The sequence below is a fragment of the Monodon monoceros genome, unplaced genomic scaffold (genome assembly GCF_005190385.1).
Source record: "Monodon monoceros isolate NGI ecotype Baffin Bay Population unplaced genomic scaffold, NGI_Narwhal_1 Super_Scaffold_5, whole genome shotgun sequence".
NCBI lineage: Eukaryota > Metazoa > Chordata > Mammalia > Artiodactyla > Monodontidae > Monodon > Monodon monoceros.
The window spans coordinates 14,278,675-14,302,154 of NW_021703782.1; the positions used below are offsets into that span (position 1 = coordinate 14,278,675).

The following is a 23,480-nucleotide window of genomic DNA, read 5'->3' on the forward strand; positions in this document are numbered from 1 at the left end:
CACACACACACACACACACACACACACACACACACACACACACACACGTTCACATGGATTTCATTATGCCCAGCAAAGGCGGTAAAAATGAGGGGCAGGATTTGGAGTAGGAACACCTGCCCGGCCACTGGGAAGCTGTGTGACTTCTGATGAATCCCTTAACCTCTCTGGGCCTCAGGATTTGGCACCAGAGACCAGTTTCCACGGATTGGGGGTAGAGGGGTGGGGGGGATGGTTTCAGGATGATTCAAGCACATTACATTTATTGTGCACTTTATTTCTATTATTATTACATTGTAATATATAATGAAATAATTCTACAACTCACCGTAATGCAGAACCAGTGGGAGCCCTGAGCTTGTTTTCCTGTAACTAGATGGTCCCATCTGGGGGTGATGAGACCGCCTCAGCCCCACCTCAGATCATCAGGCATTAGATTCTCATAAGAAGCGCGCAACCTAGGTCCCTCGCATGTGCAGTTCACACATAGGGGTCGCGCTCCTATGAGAATCTAATGCCGCTGCTTATCTGACAGGAGGCGGAGCTCAGGTGGTAATGCAAGCGATGGGAAGTGGCTGTAAATACATATGGAGCTTCACTCACTCACCTGCTGCTCACCTCCTGCTGTGTGGCCCAGGGGGTGGGGACCCCTGAAATAGAAGTATCATTATTATCCAGGGGTTCCCACTCCGGTTCTAAAGTCTTCTGTGCCCTCACTTATCTGAGACCTCTGTGTTGTGGAAGCTCCATTCAGCCCCAACCATAAATCTCTCTGGAATCCTCCATCACCCACCCCCTCATCTCCTCTAAATACATTTTACATTTCATCTATACAAGTTAGCACTGAAATATATGGTCTTGTTCTTAATTTATTCCTATGTATAGTCTTGCCCCCTGGAGGCAAAGACCAACTTTCCCCATCTCTGTCATCCCCATCACACTCCCCAGGCACTTGAGTAGGTGTAATGGTGAATCTTATATGCCAACAACCCGGCGAGGCCACGGTACCCATGCTGGCTCCAATTATGGCCAAACACTAGTCTACATGTTGCTGTGAATGCATTTTATAGATGAGATTACCATTTAAAGTCAGTAGACTTTGAGTAAAGCAGATTACCCTCCATTGTGTGGGTGGGCTTCGTCTAATCAGGTGAAGGCACGAAGAGAAAAGAAGCTAATGTCCCCCAAAGAAGAAAGAATTCTGCCTCCAGTCTTTGGTTGTAACATCAACTCTTCCCTGGGTCTCCAGCTGGCCTGGCCTAAAGATTTTGGACTTGCCAGTCTCCACAATCATATGAACCAATTCTCTCTCACTCTCTCTCTCTCTCTCTCACACACACACACATACACATTATTGGCTCTGTTTCTCTGAAGAGCCCTGACCAGTACAGTAAATAAGAAATATTTGTGGGTAAATGTACCACACTGGCTCAGTCCTGCAAAAGCAGCATTCCCTCCTCCACTCCCCTCCATCCAACACACACAGTCTAGAGCAGAGGGTCTCCAAACTTCTGTAGAAATACCCTTTTACCTCTAAACAAAATCATAAAGATACTAACATATAAAATAAAAGAGCTTCTCTGACTGGAAATGGGACAAAAAGTTCTGGCCCTCCTCTCACTCCTCAAGGCAGAAATCCCCCCGACCAGGAACCCCAGGGCTCAGAGGAACAGCATGAAAACCAAATTAGTGGTGGTTTTATTTTTTGGCCCTGTGGCGTAGCACGTGGAATCTTAGTTCCTTGACCAGGGATCGAACCTATGCCTCCTGAACTGGAAACGTGGAGCCTTAACCACTGGACCACCAGGGAAGTCCCAGGACACCTTTAATGCTTTTTAAAAAAAAAAAAAGTAAAGACTACTTCTGACTATAAAATTGGTCTTTAAGTTCAATTTAGCTTTATTAAATACTACTTTCCCCTCTTTTCTTCTACCACAGACTGGTGAAGCCGCCAGATACCTGGGTCCCACATTCCCAGGGGGGGAATGGACAGGGTCAGTGTCCCTGTACCTTTTTGTTTAAGTGTTTTCTATTCTAACCCGTTTCAAAAGGATTTTAGGCAACTTGATAATAGAGGACACATTATAAGCAAACAAGACCAAAGGAAGAAGTGGGTGAGTGTGCCAACCAGAAGGGTCGCTGACTCATGGCTACAAAACCTGTGCTTTGTTCCTAAGGGCACTGCTGGCCAGAGAAAATAAAGTACACGAAACGCAAAGTGCTCCCTTTGGAAGAGACAAAACTGGTGCTCCAGGGACGGCAGAGGTTCTCTAGCACTAAATTCTAATGGATATTTGAAATTGCTCAAGCTTTAGAGCAAATGAAGCTTCATATTTTGCCTGGCTTTCTCTTATCACTGCCCCCGATAAAAATCAGGAGCCTGATGCAGGAGGTGGTACAACCAGGTGGCCAAGAAGGCAAGTTCTGCTATCAGACAGAACTGATTCCATCACTTACGGTGTGACCCTGGACAAGGCAGTTAACCTAAGTTTCAGCTTCCTCTTTTGAGAGAAGGAGTGAGAAAATTAAATGTCTATTACTATCCTTACGGTTAATAACAATAAAGGATTCATCAAGAGGCTAAGTAATACGGTTCTAGTACCTGGCCTTCCAGACCGTTCTAAGCTCCGTGGAGCAGGGGTTGTTGTGTCTGTCTGAGTCACAGCACATCTCCAATGCCCATTACAGTGTCTAACTCACAGTGGGGGACCAATAAATGTTTGTTGAATGAACGGATACGCAAACACACACACATGCAACTTAGGGTACCAACGAGGGTGAAGCCGTACTACGTCCCTTATTCACCTCCCCTAAGTATAAGCATGCTTTCCTGTAATTACCTGTCCCTCCATCACCCTTTATATCTAGAGCGCTCCTTATTGATGAAAAGTTCACATTTGGCTGCATTTCTCAAGCCCAGAGTGTGAGTCTCTGAGCCACAAGAGGACCAGAGGCAGCCTGTCCCTGGGGGCCTAGCTGGGGCCTGTCACTAAGAAGTGGCTCCTGCCAGGCCCATTCCCAGAGGAGAGACCCGCCTTGGGGAAGGTCTGCAGTGGCAAGACCAGCCTATGGAGGTCAGCCTTCCTCGGTCCCAGCAGCCCCTCGCAAGCAGGGGTGTGGCAGTGCAAGAAAACACACAGGACTGGAGTGAGACACTGGATCCTGGCCCTCATTGGCTCTGACAGGGCCAAGTGGCCTTGGCCGTGGCATCTCACCTCTCTGGTCCCCAGTGCCCTCAACTGTAAAGCAAAGGGGAGGATCAAAACAGCGGATTCCCAAGAATCACTTGGGAAATGTCTAAAAATACCTGTCTGGGCACCACCCCAACACATATTGATTTAAAACTTTTTTTTTAATTGAAGTATAGTTGATTTACAATGTCATGTTAGTTTCAGGTGTACAGCAAGGTGATTCAGTTCTCTCTCTCTCTCTCTATATATATACACACACACATATATGTATATACATGTATATATGTGTGTGTATCTATCTATCTATCTATATATATATACTCTTTTTCAGATTCTTTTCCCTTACAGGGAAAAGAATTTTATTTTCCTTATTACAAAATATTGGGTATAGTTCCCTGTGTTTTACAGGAGGTCCCTGTTGGTTATCTATTTTATACATGGTAATGTGCATATGTTACTCCCAAATTCCTAATTTACCCCACCTTTCCCCTTTGGTAACCATAACTTTGCTACGTCTGTGGGTCTATTACTGTCTTGTAAATAAGTTCACTGGTATCTTTTGTTAAAAATTTTTAGATTTCACATATAAGTGATATCATATGATTATTTGTCTTCCTCTGTCTGGCTTAGCTTTTTTTTTAATTCCCCAGATGACCCTGATCCTCACTCACACTTTCGGAGAACTGCTAAATAAAGGCCCCTTCTAGGGCTTCCCTGGTGGCGCAGTGGTCGAGAGTCCGCCTGCCGATGCAAGGGATGCAGGTTCGTGCCCCAGTCCAGGAAGATCCCACATGCCGCGGAGCGAATGGGCCCGTGAGCCATGGCCGCTGAGCCTGTGCGTCCGGAGCCTGTGCTCTGCAACGGGAGAGGCCACAACAGTGAGAGGCCCGCGTACCGCAAAAAAAAAAGAAAAATTAAAAAAAAAAATAAATAAAGGCCCCTTCTAGGCCCCAACGCTTTCTAATGACGTTCTTCACCCGGCCCCGGCAGTAATCAACACAGCTTTGGTCGCTTGAGGAGCGGTGAGGGCTGTCTGGGAGGGTGGTGTATGTGGAGAGACGAAGGCAGGGAGTAGTGGGCGCACGGTGGCAGGGCGTTAAAGCCGGCCAAGCCGACATCGCTGGTCTGCACCATCCCCGCTCTGGGACCTCAAGCAGGTTCCTTAATCTTGGGGTATGGAAAAATCCCCCAGAGAGCTGTTGGCAGACTGTGAGGTAACCTCAGGAAACGCCTGGCTTGGGGTGCAGTCAACGATAATTGTCCCCCCTCCTACCTGCCCCCTATATATGGGAAGGCACGGCGGGCAGGGGGCGGAGGGCACGGGTGGTCTCTGTCTTACAAAGCTGCTCATGTCAGCCGGCTCACGGAGACTTACAAGGGAAATTTGGGGTTGAGTTCTCACCTCCCCCCTCTTTATAGGAGGGGTGAGGAAGTTGGAATAAATAAATTTTGAACCAAAACATATCATCCTATGGAAAAGCACAGCTGGACTTCAGTGGACTTCTCTGTTCTCGGGGAGGTGGGCTACCCAGGTGGGCAGGCCATATTCAATGACCCTCGCCCAGAACAGAAGCAAGTGGTCCATGAGCGCTGAGGACCCAGGAAGCCCCCTCTCAGCCCACGTCAACCACCACGGCCAGGCTTGGGGCCAGCGCCTCCTTGGTCTTGCAGCACCTTCATTTCTCCAATCTGCCTGCAGGGGGCACCCACTCGGGGTCGGGAGCCAGGAGACGAAGAGGAAATAAACAAGGAAAGTGTGAAGTAAGAGGAGAATGATACGGACTGTCAGAAAGAGCTCAGAAAAGGGGGCAGGACTGACCCATCTGTACCGTTACGTAAGGTCATGAAAGCATCCTCAGAAGGGAGCCTGAGAGAAGCTGAAGGTGGGCAGGTGAGAGTGAGGCTGCAGGGACCAGGGCTGGAGAGGAGATAATCAATAGAGTCTCTTTTTTTTTTCTGTGACACTGCCCATAAAATGTACAACTGAGGGCTGGGCATTTTCTACCTACCTGTGGACTAGAGAAGAAGAAAAAGTTAGGGGTGAGTGGGAACCACCCAAGTGTCCATCGATAGATGAATGGATAAGCAGAATGTGGTCCACCCGCACAGTGGAATATTACTCACCTTAAAAGTGAAGGAAATTCTGACTTGTGCTATGACATGGGTGAACCCTGAGGACATGATGCTAAGTGAAATAAGCCAATCACAGAAAGACACATAGTGTATGATTCCACTTATAAGAGGTCCTAGAGACCTCTAATTCATAGAGACAGAAAGTAGAATGATGGTTGCCAGGAGTTGGGGGGGAGCGGATACGGGGAGTTATTGTTTAAAGGGTAGGATTTGGGGTTTGCAAGATGTAGAGTTCTGGGACTTCCCTGGCAGTCCAGTGGTTAAGACTCTGTGCTTCCATTGCAGGGGGCACAATCCCTGGACCTGGTCAGGGAACTAAAATCCTGCAAGCCAACGCGGCCACAAAAAATTTTTTTAATTAAAAAAAATAAAAGATGTAGAGTTTTGTGGATGGATGGTGGTGATGGTAGCACAACAGTATAAACATACTTAACGCCACTTAACAGGACATTTAAAAATGGTTAAGATGGCACATTTGATGTTATGTGTATTTTACCACAATTAAAAAAAAAAGGTGTGAGGGTGGAGAGAAGGAAAAAGAAAATGAATGAATGAAGATGCACAGAGAAAAAGCAGAAATTAAAATAAAATTAAAAAAACAAGAAAATGGAGACAGAATTTCACCAACTGCCATTCATGTCCTGAGTTTCAGTTCCTACCTAGCTGTCCAGCTCTCCTGTTTATAATAAATTCCCATTCTTTCCACTTTAATTCTCCCCCCTTGGAAATTCATAATGTACATTAGCACAATAAAGACTCTGGGAAGTCCTTCAGGAAAGCAGACTGTTGAGCTTTGTTTCAAGGCACTTCTTCAAGGTTTGTCTTTGGCAATGGAAGCCTCGTCTCACTGAAAAATCAGTTACACCTTGCAGAACTCACTTGAGAAGACACAGCTGCCAATGGCACGGACCCTGGAAGCAGGAAGTGCAGAGATCAGCTCTAGGAGTCAGAGGGACCCCCGGAGCAGCCCCTGCAGAGCATGGGCTGCAGGGAACAGCCTGGAAGACTAGGCCTGGTGGGGGGCTGTGCGAGGCACAAATGAGCAGGACAAGCCCCGTGTGGCACGTGATGGAGCCTTTTACTCCACATCAACTCGCATAACTGCCGTTGCTCTCAAAGGGACGGGATGGAGGATAGTGCATGGGCCCCGAGCTCAGGAGACCTGGGTCTCTGGCCTGGTTCTGCCACTCACTGCATCACCTAAGCAATCCCCCCCCACCCCACCCTCCCCCCCTCCCCCAGCTCTAGAACAGTAATTCTACAGGAGGGATCCAAATTTTAAACCAACTCCATCAGCTGCCAGCAAGACCAGAATGGAGGGGTCAAGCCCCTTCCTCAAATTCTCCCCTAAGAAGACAAAACAGGACAAGCCTACCTTGTAGGTCTGTACTCTCTCTTTCTTTTTTTTTCTTTTTCTTTTTTTAACCACGCCTGCAGTGGAAGCACAGAGTCTCAACCACTAGACCACCAGGGAAGTCCTGGCCTGTTCTCGCACTGAGAGGGCGGGGAGGGAGTGGAAAATGTGTGTTCCGCCCCAGGTAAGCTCGAAGGATCGTATAACAGGAGCTGCAAGGGCTGGGCAGAGAGCACATCTAGCTTATTAGCACCTGCCTTTTCTGCTGGGAAACTGGAGCCCAGAATGGAAAAGGGACTTGCCCAAGGGCACATGGATAAGCAGTCACGGATCTGGGCCCACCAGAAAGAAGAGGGCAAGCTGAGTCTGGCAGGGAGTCCTCAGACCTCCCCAGGGATCCTGCAGAGGCCAAGCCAGCCTGGCCCCAGCCGCTGCAGCGTCACTTGGCCACTGTCCTCCCACCTGACCTGGACACGGCTGGGGATTCCCAATCTTTCCGAATTTCTCAAAAATAAAAACCAAGTAATAAGATAAAAAAAAAAAAAACTTCCCAAGACAAGTGGCACTTTCAAGACCAGAAAAAGATAATGTGAAATCTACTCATCCATCCATTCAAATGCATTTGCCACGATCCTCCCCTGAGGCAGGTGTGATGGGGAGGGAGACAGGGAGGGGCGTGCACAGGGCTCCCAGTTCAGGGTGTGAATGAACAACCATCACATGGGCAGCCACAGCTCCCACAGAGGGAACAAGGCTGCGCTCCAGAAGGTCGCCCAGGAATCTCGGCTCCAGACTTCCTCCCAGAGAAAGGAAATAAGGTTCAAGCACCGAGAAAGTGCTAGGAAAATGCCAAACAATGTTAGCATCTGCCGCCAGTGGCTGCTTCAGAATCAGAAGTCAAGTTGGTGAGTTTAATTCCCTCCCATCTGCCAACTGTTTCCAAGTAACACTGACATCACTAAGTCGAACCACAGTAAAATGCCTAGGCTGGACCGCAGGGCCTGCCCCCAGCCCCCTCCCTATTTTCCAAACCCCATAGCCACGCACCCATGGGTGCAAGGCCTCCCTGGCAGTGCATTTCCACCCGCAGCCCATCCCCCACACTGTGTGCAGCTGCACTGGGGTCTGTCTGCTGCTCACGCTACAGCTCCCGTGCACAGCCGCCCAGAGGAGAGACGGCCGCCCAAGAACCGGTTCACACGCAGGCCAGGAGGGAGAGGCTTTTTTTGGCACAGTGCTTTGTGGGGAAAGGACTGCCTTCCGGAGCAAAGCCACAGACCTCATCGAGGGCTTGGAAAGCCCTCATCGCACCTTCCAGAAGCCTTAGGAGGGACATACAACAGACGAAGAAACCCAAACCACATCAAGGGAGCCAACGCACAGTAAACCTTTCAGCGCTCTGAGTTCAAAATGGCCAGCATCTTGACTCAGACAGAACTCGCAAACTCATCGTGCTCACGACAGGGGATGGACTCCTGGTGGTGCTTCCAACGATCACGCCCTGGCCCTTTGAAAGCACGTGCGGAAATCATAAAAAATGAGGCATGAGGACAGCATCTAGCATCACCCCCGCACCACATTAACCAGGAACGGAGCAATGCAGAAAATCCTCTAGGGGAACCATGCCGTTCGCAGCACGCTGAGGCACATCAAAGTGTATTCCCAGGTTCAAAATTCCAAATCGTGTCTTTTTACATCTCCCAAGTTGGCAAAAGTATATCCATAAGGAGAATATACTGTGTCTCTGATTTTTAATCAGAAGGAAAATTTAGGAGCCAGCAAGAGAAAATGAGTCCTCAAAAGCAGTCCTTGTCTCTCCCCACCCGCAAAAAAGGGGGGTCTGTTGGGAGAATGGCTGTACATTGGAGCAGGAAGACGGGTGGTGCACAGGAGGACCAGGCCTTTGCATTCTGAAAGCCCCTGTTGAGAACCCCTATATGAAAGCAGCCAAAGGGCCAGCTCTTGGAGAACCAGGCAGAAAAGGTGAACAGAAAAGAGATGAGAGGGGGGCTTCCCTGGTGGCACAGCGGTTGAGAGTCTGCCTGCCGATGCAGGGGACACGGGTTCGTGTCCCGGTCCGGGAAGATCCCACATGCCATGGAGCGGCTGGGCCCGTGAGCCATACAGAAGCCCCAGACCTCCCAGGGCTTTCAGGTGGCCCCGATGTTGGGGGAGGGTGGGAGGAAGTGGGTTCACACATGGGAGAGAAAACCTTCAAGCCCGCTCTGCCTTTTCACTTATTTCCCATGGGGTCCAATGTTCACAAAAGTCACATTTGCTCTTCTCATCAGACCAGCCACCGTCAGACGTTCCTGATTACCTGCTGCCTCGGTGGTGCTGGGCCTGAACTGCAAAGGATCCCTGCCATCTGTCATTCATGCTCTCCGGATGCAACCCTGAAACCTTCAGGCCCATTAAGGGTGTGCTTAGGGGGCACTGCTATTTCTAGGGACAAAAGGACTAAGTGATGACATCACTTATATGTGGAATCTAAGAAATAGTACAAGTGAATTTATTTGCAAAACAGAAACTGACTCACAGACATAGAAAACAAACTTATGGTTACCAAAGGGGAAAGGGGAAAAGAGGGATAAATAGCAGTATGGGATTAACAGATACACACTACTATATATCAAATAGATAAACAACAAGGACAGGGAACTATATTCAATATCATGTAATAACCTATATAATGGAAAAGAATCTGAAAAAAAATATAAAAATATATATATATTGCTGTACACCTGAAACTAACACAATATTGTAAATCAACCATACTTCAATTTTTTTTTTTTTTAAAAAAGGACTAAGTGAAGAGCTTCCACGATGCAGTCAGTAGAAAACACATATTCCACCAAGACAACCCAAACCAAGTTCCTCAGCCTCCCAGGGAAAAAGCCACAGCACCAAACACCACTTCTCCTGGGAACAGGCCACAGACCCCAGAGCATATCCAACCCAGAAAGGGTGGCAGAAAAGGGCCATTTGAGCTGCACCTGGAAAGGGGGATGGTATTTCAACTGGCAAGAAATGGAGCTGTCATTACAGTCCCTTCCACACTATTTGCCTTTTTGACTAGGTGCACGTGTGACTTTGATTTAAAAAAAAGCAAACAGAGCAGAGAAAGGAAGAGAACATTCGGGCTGAGGGGGATGTGAATGTGCTGGTGGGTCTGGGAAACGGAGGAGGTTCTGGCTGGAGGGCATTTGTGCAGGGGATGCAGCGGTAAGGTGTGCATGGAGAGGGAGGGCGGCTGAACTCCAGGAGGCTCTGAATAGGTTGCTAAGGTGTTTGGAATTTACTTTACAGTCAAGTGTTCTCCATGGTTACGCCCCGCACTTGACAAAGCAGCTACAAAGAGCAGCACGGTAAGCAAGAAGGCTGGGATCTCCTGCATCTGGGAGGAGGGACCAGGCCTGTGCAACAGAAGCCCTCCCCATGGGGTCCCATTACGGGCCAGCGGCTGGCTCCCAAGCTGCAAGGTCACTGTAACAGCACAGCCACAGAGTCTCCCTTCCCACCCACAGGCAGCAGCTCACAGCCTTCTCGCCTGTGGCTCCAAGGATGCCATTCCCACATTGCTTTATCATAGGAGCCAAACCTGCTCACTCCTCCCCTTCTCTAGAAAATTCTATAGCAGGAGGGAGGGATGAAAGAATCCGTACCTGGCTCAGGCCCCAGGTACCTAGGACACACTCAGAGTACCTAGTTGGTGGCCCGCCCAAAGGATTAAATGATCTCTGCTCTACAGGTGGGCAAATTCCCAAGATTCCAGGTAACAGGGTTGGAATTTCATGGGTGGGATTGGAGACCTCATTGGGAGACAGAGAGGGCGGGAGAGCACTGGGTGGAGGGGAAGCCTGGACCACTGGTCACTCTGACCCACCTTGCTTGGCTCCAGTAAGACGAGCCAGGGCTGGACTCCTATGTTCAAGTCCCACATCTAGCATGAAGGACTATGTGGCCTTAGGCAAACTGCCTTACTTCTCTGAGCCCCAATGTCAATACTCACAAAATAAATATAATAAATAAATAGGGCTTCCCTGGTGGCGCAGTGGTTGAGAGTCCTCCTGCCGATGCAGGGGACGCGGGTTCGTGCCCCGGTCCGGGAAGATCCCACGTGCCGCGGAGCGGCTGGGCCCGTGAGCCATGGCCGCTGAGCCTGCGCGTCCGGAGCCTGTGCTCCGCAACGGGAGAGGCCACAGCTGTGAGAGGCCCGCATACCGCAAAATAATAATAAATATAAATATAATAAAATATTTATTATAATAATGTATTATATATAATATAATAAATAAAATAATTATAATAAAGTTAGATAGCAGCTAACTATCCCCGTTTTACAAACAAGGAAACTGAGGCACAGGGGGATAAGCGACTTGCCCCAAGGTCACAGAGTATAGACAGGACCGGAAGCCACACGGTCTGGCTCCAGGACTGCACCATTAGCCTGCACCAGGCTACAGGACCTCTCATGGAAAGGTAGACTGGAAGGGTCACCTATGACCTCCAGCTTCTCCGTGGTCTCTGATGTACCCTGCCTCTATGACTGTGCTAAGTCACGTGTACACCACCTCACGTGCCGGACCTTTTAAAGAGGGAGTAGCCCTGATGCGTCAAAGTCACCTAAATCCTTGCTGCTTAAGTCCATGCAGGTCCTGGGGAGGGGGGCGGGGGTGTCTATGTCCAGGTGGTACTTAGAGTCAGTCATAGAGACCAGTCCCCTGGAGGTCACACAGCATCACTGTTTCCCAACTCTGGCTGTCAGCCTGGACACTGGGCTCAAACAGAGCTGGGTAATAGAACCCGGTTCAATACCAACCCACCTCTGTCCTGGAAAAGAGCTTGCCCACTCAGGTTGTGGGCAGGAAGGGCATCCTGACCCACGAACACCCCCGGCACTCCATCAGTATGCAAGGGCTGAGACTGAATACTCCAATGGTCAGGCTGCTTTCAATGAAGAATTTCACTCCCCTGGCCTCCCCGGGGCCTCCCCTGACTCAGCAGCTTTGTCTATGTCACTGGCTTAAAAACACCCCACCTACAAGTAAGGAAAAGGCGTCAGAGGCAGCACTGGAGAAACACCTCACTCTCCAAAGTGTTCTGTTTTCCTGGCATCTGGGGAAACTCGCTGAAGCATCACAGAACCGCCCGCACTGAAGAGCAAGCTTAATACAAGGATCCACGTGGAGGCGCCCAGGGAACACACGAGGTCCCCCACCCCAGAGCACCAGCGCATCTCCTGCATGCAGGAGAAGCAGAGTCCGGACAGCCCTGCTACCTACTTCAGCCCCCCCAAGCTCCAGCAACATCTGTTTTGTTTTGCACGGGGTGGAGGGGCTCCTCCCTCTGGGCTTCTGTTTGATTTCAGAGTTTTCCCACCCATCCAGCCCCCCCCCCAACTCTGCTTGGCTGATGAGGAAACGGTTGGATGACTTGCCCAAGCTCCCAGAGTTAAGTCACCACTGCACTAAGACTGGACAGCACTCCGACTCCCGGACCCCGCCCACCTGACCATCCTTCAACAGTACTTTGCTAAAAATCCCCATCATGGAATCTCAAAGAAACCTCGTTCGATCACCCACCCACCCAATGCTCAGACAGTTCCTCGGGTTTGAAGTTCATCCATTCACTCCACCATCACATACTGAGCTCCTACAACATGCCAGACGCCATTATTAGGACCTGGGGACACAAAGATGGCCCCGTCCTCAACCACGTCACTATTTTTGAGCTGTACACATTAAGTTACTAAAATTCTCTGCCCTTCAGTTCCCTCATCAGTGAAAACCCCTACCTCACGTGCTTCCTGCGATGAGTAAGTGAGAAAACACGAGCACATCGACCACCTAGCACTGTAGAGGAGGTAGTAAATGTTAGCATCACTGCAACTTTTTGTAGAAGGGCTCCAGCAAGTATGATCCCTAAACTACCACCTGTGTTAATACAAATGGCTTTGAAATATCATTAAGAACTACCACCGGGCTTCCCTGGTGGCGCAGTGATTGAGAGTCCGCCTGCCGATGCAGGGGACACGGGTTCGTGCCCCGGTCCGGGAAGATCCCACATGCCGCGGAGCGGCTGGGCCCGTGAGCCGTGGTCGCTGAGCCTGCGCGTCCAGAACCTGTGCTCCGCAACGGGAGAGGCCACAACAGTGAGAGGCCCACGTACCGAAAAAAAAAAAAGAACTACCACCAAAACTAGCTTAATCTTGCCTAGAAGGTGAGGGTATTTTTCCCTGCTTGCTCATAAATGGCTGTTTGGCACAAAGGATCTCATTACAGGTTTGAACGGAATCATTAGACTACAGAATAGGATAGGCCATAAACCACACAACAGAGCTCAGGGTCCTGGAAGGAAGCTACCAGCCACAGGGCTCTGGGGACTCCAGGCCACAATTCCTACAATCTCATAATAAAGGGACAGGAATGGAACCCCTACTCCAATCCCCTCTGACCAGAAAGAGGCCGGACAAACCTGGAGCAGCCCTCCAGTTTCCAGTGGAGTCCAGACCCACGACAGTCAGCTGAACAGGCTCTGGGGCCTCACCTGATGTAAATCCCAGCTCTGCTGCTTCCTCTCTTGCACCTTTGCTCCTTTGCACCTTCCGCGAATTACTTAATCTCTCCCAGATGCTTCCCTACCAGAAGCATCCAGCTGCTGGTGCTTCTATTAATCCTTTTTATGGGGGTGAGGGGGAGATAAATAGCAAATTCCTAGGAAGATGTCGTGTCATTTTTATTCTAATTCCTTCATAAGATGCTCATTTCCTTGGGGAGGATGCCCCCGGGATCCACCCTGGCTGGAAGCAAAGCCCCTGCGATCACTGCATATTTGGACTAGACGACCTGACTGATTGTCAGGACTGCCCAGCAGCCCTTTAGTTCGCTGACCCTCCGAACAGAAGAGAAACTGAGGCCCAGGGAGGTGAGGGATCTGCACAAAACAGCCCCTAAGGGTCTCCATCCCTCCCACCCACCCCACTTGCACAGTCACCTTTCTCTGCTCCCCATTTCTAAATGAATGGAGCAGGCTGCTTACATGATTCCTGATCATGTAACAATCAGGGGAGCTAGAGAGGTGGGGGGAAAAATCTAGTGTCAATTTACACTGGTGCAAAGGGTCCAGAGGAAAGCGCTGCAGAAAGTTCACTAAGAGCTCAGGGCAGTTCTGGAGACCTTTACCTGGTGCTTAAGTCCAGGGCTAGGGCCAGGCAGAGCCCTTAAGTGCCAAGGTTCCCTGAAACGGCTGATTGGCACCCACTCCCGTGCAGTCACCACAGTGGGAGTGAAGGCCCTCCCCAGCTCTCAGGGACCCACCACCCTCGGAACTGCAGGGAGACAGCCAGCTGGGGCCAAACTGAGCTACAGGCCCGGGCACAGGGCGCCCTGCTTGGGGTCTGCTCCCTCTGCCGCGTTCCACCTGTGGGTGTGGGCCGGCTCTCAGGTCCCTCGGATTCTGGGGATAAACCCAAGTGTGTCTCACTTTCCCAAACGGGGGATCTGGGGGATCCCCCCAAGATGTGCACCTAAACGTGAGCATGACAGAACAGAGAGAGCCCTGTTCCAAGCGTCACAAGACCTCAACTCCCATCCAGCCTGGCTACCAAATCCCTGAGGAACTCCTCGCAATCGGTTCGCCTAGCTGGGCATCAACACGAATTTCCACCAGCAGGTAAACCGAGAGGTGGAAGACTTCCTGCGTTATGTTCACCCATCTATTACAATTGCAAACATCTGTCCAATGAATAAATGGAGTTAATAGATTATCTCTAAGGAGGTCCTTTTTGGCCTCTAACATTCTAAATCTATAAAACCAATAAAGAGTCTTTTAAAAAACAAAACGTGTGGGAGGGGAGTGTTTTATTTGGGGGGGGGTAGGTAAATCTACATTACTAAACCTTAGGACTACCCGCAGCTTAAAAACACCTGTATTAAAAAAAAAAAAAAAAGAATTCTAGCAGAGGTTAGAACCCTTGTGTGTTGCTGGTGTGCGTGTAAAATGGTGCAGCCCCTATGGAAAACAGTATGGAAGTTCCAAAAAAAATGTAAAATAGAATCATTACACGATCCAGCAATCCCACTGCTGGGTATACATCCAAAAGAATTGAAAGCAGAGTCCCAAAGAGATATCTGTACACCCATGTTCACAGAAGCATTCGTCACAATAGCCAAGGGGTGGAAGCAACCCAAGTGTCCATCCACGGATGAATGAATAAACAAAAGGTGCCATTATCCATGCAACGGAATATTATTCAGCCTCAACAAGGAAGGAAATTCTGACACATGCTACAACATGGACGAACCTTGAAGACATCAAGCTAAGTGAAATAAGCCGATCACAAAAAGACAAATACTGGGGGCTTCCCTGGTGGGGCAGTGGTTGAGAGTCCGCCTGCCGATGCAGGGGACGCGGGTTCGTGCCCCTGCCCGGGAAGATCCCACGTGCCGCGGAGCGGCTGGGCCCGTGAGCCGTGGCCGCTGAGCCTGCGCGTCCGGAGCCTGTGCTCCGCAACGGGAGAGGCCACAACAGTGAGAGCCGCGTACCACAAAAAAAAAAAAGACAAATACTGTATGATTCCACTTACATGAGCTATCTGAAATAGTCAAATGCAAAGTGACAGAAAATAGAATGGTGGTTGCTAGGGGACTGGGGACAATGGGGAGATGCTGTTTAATGGGGACAGAGTTTCAGTTGGCAAAGATGAGAAAAGTTCTGGAGATGGATGGTGGTGACGGTTGTATTACACAATAATGTCGATACACCACACTACTGAACTGTACTCTGAAAAAAGGGTAAGATGGCGAGTTTTATGTTATGTGTATTTTAACCACAATTCTTAAACAATCCTCAATCTAATCGACAGCTCACTCCGTATGCATTTCTGAAATCATAGTCTGAAATCCTGTCACAATCCAATGGTTCCCTGAGGTTTCTTTGCACAGCTGGGAGAGCAATTTTTGTTTTTCTTGTCTGTTTTTGGCGAAGGCGACCAGAGGCTCAAATGCACAGCATAATCGCCTGGACACAGCAACATCCCTGGCTCCAGGGCCTGCCTTGGAAGGAAGTACCTGGAAGTTCAGCCCAGGGGCTCTTGGACGGAAGGCAAAGCTTTGATGTAAGGCAGAAAGGCTTAAGATGCAGAGCTGGGATGCTCACCCTTTTCCACATGCTGGCCCCCGGCCCCAGTGATGCAGTGTGTCCCTGTCTGATACACCCTTGGCCTGTGTCAGCCCAAAAGATGTCATGCCAGGAAGATATCATACCCCACCTGCTCAGGTGTGGAGGTAGCTGTCAAAAACCAGCCAAACGTTTGTATGTGAGAGACTGGGTGATGATGCCGGTGTTTCCAAGGCCCTACCTTGCCATCAGAGCCAGGGAGCTGTGGGTGACAGCCCTCCTGGATCCACCCTGGACAGGCTCAGGGAGCCAGGCACCTCGCGAGTCCCGTGCACGGTTCCCAAGTCAAGTGCGGTCCTGCCAGCTTCTGCAAGACCGGCTTCCACGCTCGCCAGAGAAGCCATACCTTCTAAAGCAAGCCCCACTATTAGCCTGTTATCCACAGGAAAAAAAGCCTTTTCAAAGCTGCCCTGTCTCCAGCCTTCTCTTGCTCATTCCTCTACTTATAATTATATCAGGTGATGCGTCTGCATGCCTGTCTCCCATTAAAGTCTGACAGAAACACGAAGGAAGGGGCAGCCTCATCTGTTGTGATCTCAGCGCCCCAGCACTGTGCTTTGACCCTCCATAACGATAGTCAAGGACTCAGAGGTACGCTGCATTTCATCCACAGACGTACACAAAGCAGGCACGTTAAGCCCCAGATATACTCTCCTCCCCAAACAGCTATCTATCTGCTTACTGAGGATCTATGTCCCACAGTGTGATGCATCTCACATTTTCTGGGATCTAACACACAGGATAAGAGCCCAGGATATAAGCCCTAGGAGAGCCAGGCTCCAGAGTTCAGGGAACACTAGAGGGCTAAGCATGGGCCCTGGGTAAATTTCCCAGATGTTCCCGAAGCCAGATTCCCCACAAATGCTGCTGTCAGATCATCTCCAAAATGCTGGGTGATTTACGTGTAGGCGGGACCAGGTCACAGCTGGAGGGGATGTTCTTCTTCTTCCTTCATATACCAGACAATAACAGAGAAAGATGACAAAACACCAGAAACACCAGGCTCGATGTTCTAAGGGTCTCAGGGGAAAGACACCAAAGGTAGCATCCTGAAGACTCGCCTCTCAGGCTCCAAAATTCACTTGCACGTATAATACAACTTTTTGCACGTACAAATTATTTCCTAAGTTTTGGGGGAGCTTTGTAAGTTTCCCTGGATGCCTAAGAGAATGGCAGGAACCTTCAATCCTGGGTGAGATTTCATGCCGTTGAAAACCCTCATCCTGGAAACAGAGCTCAAGTGTATGATTTAAACCAAAGTCAACTGATGAGAAGGGTTTCCAGGGGGAGAGAAGGAGATGGGTGCCGGGGATGAGAGTGAGTGGCCAGACCGCAGGAGTCTCACGTTGGTAAAACTGGGTCATTCGACCAACAAATTCTCCCTACGACATAAACAGGGCGCTGCTAGGGGTGCTGGGGATGATGGGGCAGGCAGAGAGTCCTTGCCTTCAAGTAGGTTAGAGTCTAGTAGGCAAGGGGAAGAGCAAACCAAAACTCATACAAATAGGGACTTCCCTGGTGGTCCAGCGGTGAAAATTCCGCGCTTCCAACGCAGGGGGCCCGGGTTCGATCCCTGATCAGGGAACTAGATCCCGCATGCCGCAACTAAGAGCCCACATGTTGCAACTAAAGATCCTGCATGTTGCAACTAAAAAACAAAAAAAAGATCCCGCACGCCTCAATGAAGATCCCACGTGTTGCAACTAAAGACCCAGTGCAGCCAAATAAATAAATATATGAGTTTTTTTTTTTTAAGTCATACAAATAAAAACTTTTAAACTCTAAATGTCCTGAAGCAAGGGAGAAGGTGAAGGTGCTGAGACAGTAAAGGCAGGGATCCTAGTTTAGACTTGGGGCAGGGTTCTGGAAGTGACTTCGAAGCAGGGACCGGAAGCCTGGGGGGAGCCACGCAGGTGAAGCATGGGAGAAGGGGGCCACCTGGGGGCACGGGTAGTGGCAGGTGGGATGTGAACAGAGGCCCCAAGAAAGGTGTTGTCATTGCAGCCAGCTGGGTACCAGGAGCACAGCACAGAGCCCATGTGGAGCCCTGAAAAGAGGACAGTCCTTTGACCCTCCATGGGATGTTTCAGTCTCTTTGGTCCCGACCTCACAAGCTGTGGGGAGTGATGGGGTTCCCATCACCGTGCGGGGAATGGCTGCAGCAAGCCTCTCAATGTGGCAATGCTGGGTGACCGTGGCCATGCCGGCTGACCCCTCGATGACTCAGCTTCCTGGTAGTGAGCTCATGAAAGGTCCTCGGCAGGAAGGACTCAGAGAGCTATAAACAGAGCCTTCCAGAAGCATCTGCTACAAGGCTCTCCTTGCTTCCAGGGTGGGGCTGTGGCCATTCAGCATTTCTGGAATAGTGTGAATGAATCGTTTGCAGTCTTTCAGTGCTGTAGTTGGAGGTTTCAAGTAATTTAAATAAATGATCATTTCTCGGCAGGTACTCTGGGAAACAGGGGCCCCAAATGGTAGCTGGGCATCTAGCTCTTTTCCTCCTTGGGCATTCTAGCCCTGGGAGAATTCCAGAGCTGGGGGCCGTGGGCAGGGGGGGTCTTCCTAGCTTCCTCCTTCAAGCAGAAGTGCTTGCAATTCTATACGTTACATTCCAAGTCAAAAGACAGTGCCCAGAGTTATACAGCCCATGCAAATAAGGAGTGGAAATTTTAGAACCAGAAGCTTCCTAAGAAACCATATAGTTTTAGTTCCATCTTCCCATTCCACAGATGAAGAAACTGAGACTCAGATTAAGTGAAGTGTTTTCCCAGGGTCACTCAGTTGGTGGGCTTTTGGTCATCAGGAGCTAACTGTAACTCACCCTAAAATGGAAACTAAATGTTCTGTGTGTGTGTCCAGAGAAAGAATCCGTTTCGCCTTGATTCTCTTCATATCATCCCCTGCCCTCCACGTTCAAGTTCTGGGCTGACAAAGCTTCTTCCTGTCCCTTAAACTCAGAGGGGATCAGAAATCTGTTTCCAACTTAAAAGCAACTTCTAGTAAAAGCCCAGCTTTGTAATTAACTTTCATTTTTTAGGGTCTGAAAGAGAATTTCAGAAACTTTCTTGTGATTAGATTATCAGAAAATTCAAAAGAACCTTGGAAGAGACATTCACGGGAAGGTTAAAATGAGAATTCTTACCCCAGGTCAGGGGAAGCATCACTGTCCGGCCCAATCTCAGGAGCCTGTGGAGGGAACAGTGCTAATTCCAAGGATAAACAGAACCACCTAAAACTGTACCCACACAGACCCCATTGTGACAAACTGCAGTGTTAACTCCTTCTCTACCTCCTTCTGAAACTTGAAAGACTTTTTTGGAGGCAAAGAAGGAACTAGGAGTCACTCCAACTTGTCCATGTATTCCTCATTGTTATTCTATTGTTTTTACAATGAAAAGTCATTTCTAAAGCTGATTTAAATCATCTTGCTTTATGTATTTTTTTTTTTTTTTTTTTTTTTGCTGTACGCGGGCCTCTCACTCTTGTGGCCTCTCCCGTTGTGGAGCACAGGCTCCAGACACGCAGGCTCAGCGGCCATGGCTCACGGGCCCAGCCGCTCCGCGGCATGTGGGATCTTCCCGGACCGGGGCACGAACCCGTGTCCCTTGCATCGGCAGGCGGACTCTCAACCACTGCGCCACCAGGGAAGCCCTTGCTTTATGTATTTAAAAAAATTGAACTATAGTTGATTTACAACTTTGTGTTAGTTTCAGGTGTACAGCAAAGTGATTCAGATAGATACACACACACACACACACACACACACAATTCTTTTTCAGATTCTTTTCCATTATAGATTATTACAAGATATTGAATATAGTCCCCTGTGCTATATAGTAGGTCCTTGTTGTTTATCTGTTTTATATACAGCAGTGTGCAGCTGTTAATCCCAAACTCCTAATCCCCTTTCCCCTTTGGTAACTGTAAATCTGTTTTCTACGTCTATGAGTCCATTTCTGTTTTGTAAATAAGTTCATTTGTGTTATTTTTTTAGATTCCACATGTAAGTGACATCATATGATATATGTCTTTCTCTGTCTGAGTTAATGATGGTGATATTCTCAGTACTCTAAGGACTAACTATAAATCTTTAGTCATTTTTGAAATAAATTTAACGCTTCACGCTTCCTGGCATAAATACACGTTCATTAATTCAATGATTGCCTGAGAAGCCAAGATTTAAGGAAAAACAATTTTTAGTGTAAAAAGAGAACTCTCTAGTCTCTCTTTCATATTTTAGATTTTTAACCCTTTCACTGACAACTCCGATCCCAACGGGGCATTTTCTATGGCGTAACGTCCACCAGATCAATCCTTTGCTTCTATCTCGACTGTTTCTCCTGGAGAACAGCTCAGCATTGTCTGTCGACACTGAAAAAGGCCCACACACGTCCTCCTTCAAAACACCCAGAAGATTTAGTAACAAAGACCTCCTGTGCCACGGGAATCCGCAGACACAGAAAGGGAGGGCTGGCCTTGGGGTCGGCTGGCTCTTGCCCATGTCACTGGACCAGTGTTTTGGAGAAACAGGACTCAGATTTTAGAAGCTTGTGAGATCCAGGAGCTTCTGTCTAAACCTGGACTAGTACAGGCACCAGGAGGAAAAGCCACAAGAGTCCAGTTTCCAGCCTTTATCAGAATCACTGGAGGTTGACGGATAAGCCCCAGGAACTGAACCCTCTGCATTTATAGGAGGATCCACCGGAGAGAGAAGGGCTCAAAGGAAAGAGAGGGCAGGAAAAAAATGTCCAGCTATTCAGCTGCCTTTAAAAAGTGACAAGGAGGGCTTCCCTGGTGGCGCAGTGGTTGAGAGTCCGCCTGCCGATGCAGGCGATGCGGGTTCGTGCCCCGGTCCGGGAAGATCCCACATGCCGCGGAGCGGCTGGGACCGTGAGCCATGGCCACTGAGCCTGCGCATCTGGAGCCTGTGCTCCGCAATGGGAGAGGCCACAACAGTGAGAGGCCCGCGTACCGCCAAAAAAAAAAAAAAAAAGTGACAAGGAATGAGATAGGAATCTGAGTGTCAAGAACAGGGCCCTGTATGGGGCTCCAGGTCAACCTCTGTCCTTCAGAAAGCAAAGTGGTCACCTACACTGTGTGTCATGTCTCTCAGGTCACCCTACAAACAGTGACCTGGGCCGAAAAGGTTACTCAGGCAAACCCTAAACCTCGACAAGTCACGTGACTATTTAATTTTTAGCCACTTGTCTGGCTGCTGCTGCAGCTGGCGTTTGCCAGTCATGTCACCCATCAATTACGAACCAATTATGAGCAGAAATGCCTTTGACATGACAGCTTTCCTCCCTTCTGTTTTCACCCTCCTCTGGTCCTCAGCTCTGCAGTGAAAGTTCTCATCCAGGGATGAGGCTGGGCCTCCTGGATGCCACCGGGCAGTCACTCGGAGGCGAAGCAGTGAATTAAAATTTCAGAACAGGGTGGGGAGAGAAGAAGAATTTCAGAATGCGGGGCAGGTCCCACGTGGAGGCCCCAGTGTGACACCAAACCACAAAAACTTTCTCAGCTGATTCTGTGATCAGACGGCTCAGAGCAGAAGCCCAAAATCAGAGTGTCAGGGGAGAGGTACCTTGGGGACAGGCCATGACATTCTAGGGGACAGGGAATCGTACAGCCCTGTTCTAACATCTACTTCTCCTTCAGTCTAGATACAGATATGTTGAGACATTATTTCTTCGAGGGGCCCTTTCCTGACTGCTCCTGAGGTTCGGTTTCCATGAGAAGAGGCTCATCGCCCCCTCCGGAAATGATTCATTGATAGCTCTGTCCTCCTGGCAGACGGGGGACTGCTGTGGGGTGACCTCGGAGGTGTCGAGCCCCCCAGCTCCCAGTGCCCAGCACATGTGGTCACACCCACATGCTCCCACGCCTGAATTAATTTAGTTATTCAGTGAAGTCCAGGGGATGAAGCTGCACTTTTACAAATGCCTTTTAACTCTTTCTCGGTAGAGATGTTTCTATGAATCATGCTAATGCAAGACAACATTTAGCAAACAAGCCGTGGAAAGAGTGACTAAGGAAGGAGACTTGGTTCTATAGTCAGTGACACACCCCAGGTTCGTCCTTCCACTCTCACACTCAAGTACACACACACCAGCATCCTCTTTCCTTTAGAAAGGCTTCCCGGGACTTCCCCAGCAGCCCAGTGGGTAAGACTCTGCACTCCCAGTGCAGGAGGCCTGGGTTCGATCCCTGGTCGGGGAACTAGATCCTGCATGAATGCCACAACTAAGAGTCTGCATGCTGCAACTAAAAGATCCCGCATGCCGCAAGGAAGAGCCGGTGCAGCATGAATGAATGAATGAATGAATAAATAAATACTTTAAATAAAGCAAGGCTTCCCCCCGTTTCTCCACTCTGACTTCTTAGATCTGATCATCTGCCAACCACCCACTCCTTTAATCCAGGCTGGAGACAGCCCCAGGACACCCATGGGACCACCTCTATTCCAGGGGAGCAGAGCACCCCACTGCAAGCCAGAGGCAGGGCCCTGCATGTTCCCATCCCCAGCAAGCCAGCCAGCAAGCTTCCTGCGGGCTGCCAGCGCCCACTCTCCACCTCCACCCTGCACACTGGCTGTCAGGCCCAGGGCAAAGCAATGAGCAAGCGAAACCCTCCGTGTCGGCAGTGCGAGGAAAGGAGGACCAGGGACCCCGAGACAAAGGCATCTGTGTCCTACCTCCTTCCCCTCTTACTTTTCACGGGCAGTGGCCATGAACAACAAAGGCAAACAGAGATGGGAGGGACCAAGGTAGGTAAGAGCATCAACAGATACAGAGAGACACACTTCAGGGTGATCAGCCACCTTCCCTGGTCCCCAGCCTCACATGCCTGCCACTCAAAGAGGCAGACTCACCTGAAAAGTGAAATGGAGCCTCTAACGTGATAACCCCACGGAGATGAACGGGGCCCTCACTCCCTGAAGTCGGCCTTAATCACTGGCTTTAATCACCGTAGCCGGCCGTATGCGGCCCCGCTCTTCACTGGTCCTACATCATCAATTTTAAATGTATTTCTGAGCACGCCCCAGAGTATTATTGGCTCTTCGTCATTCCCCAGCTAAAGAGGCGGCAGCAGCCGGCCACCCTGGTCTTTATTCAACAGATGGGAGACACTGTGTGTAAGGAGAGAGGTTAAGTGCCCAAGGCCACGCAGCTGTAGCAAATCCTGCAGTGGCTGGAACCAGAGCCTGTATTTTCCATTCCAACGAGCTAACCCTACCCCTTTAACAGGATCCCAGTTTGATAATAAATACCACAACCTGGCACCTGCAGAGAGCTTTATACTTTTTAAATGGTATAAAGGTTTGTTCACTGCAAACCGGGCTGTATTTTCTTACTAGATGTATTAAGTAGACCTGAAACGGAGGCACGACAGGCATTGTTACTCTGCCCTATTTAAGATGAGGAAACTGCAGCCCTAGCAGACCGAGGAACTATGAGGTAATGCTCTTCCCAACAGGTCATTTTCCGGCTGTGTTCTGGAAAGGAATCCTCAGGCCAGTCCAAATTCAAATTACTATACTGAGTCCAACGTTGACACACTGCTGAAATGAGAGCTGCAACTTGCTCCAGAGAGAGAAGCCAGACAGAGCCAAAAATATCCTA

General features: G+C 49.4%; 1 protein-coding gene across 1 annotated transcript in view; it reads right to left on the reverse strand.

The window, feature by feature from the left end:
• The window catches only part of SLC25A37 (solute carrier family 25 member 37), a 43,492-nt gene that overhangs the window by 7,951 nt on the left and 12,061 nt on the right, over nt 1-23,480 (reverse strand). The gene's annotated exons all lie outside the window — the stretch shown is intronic.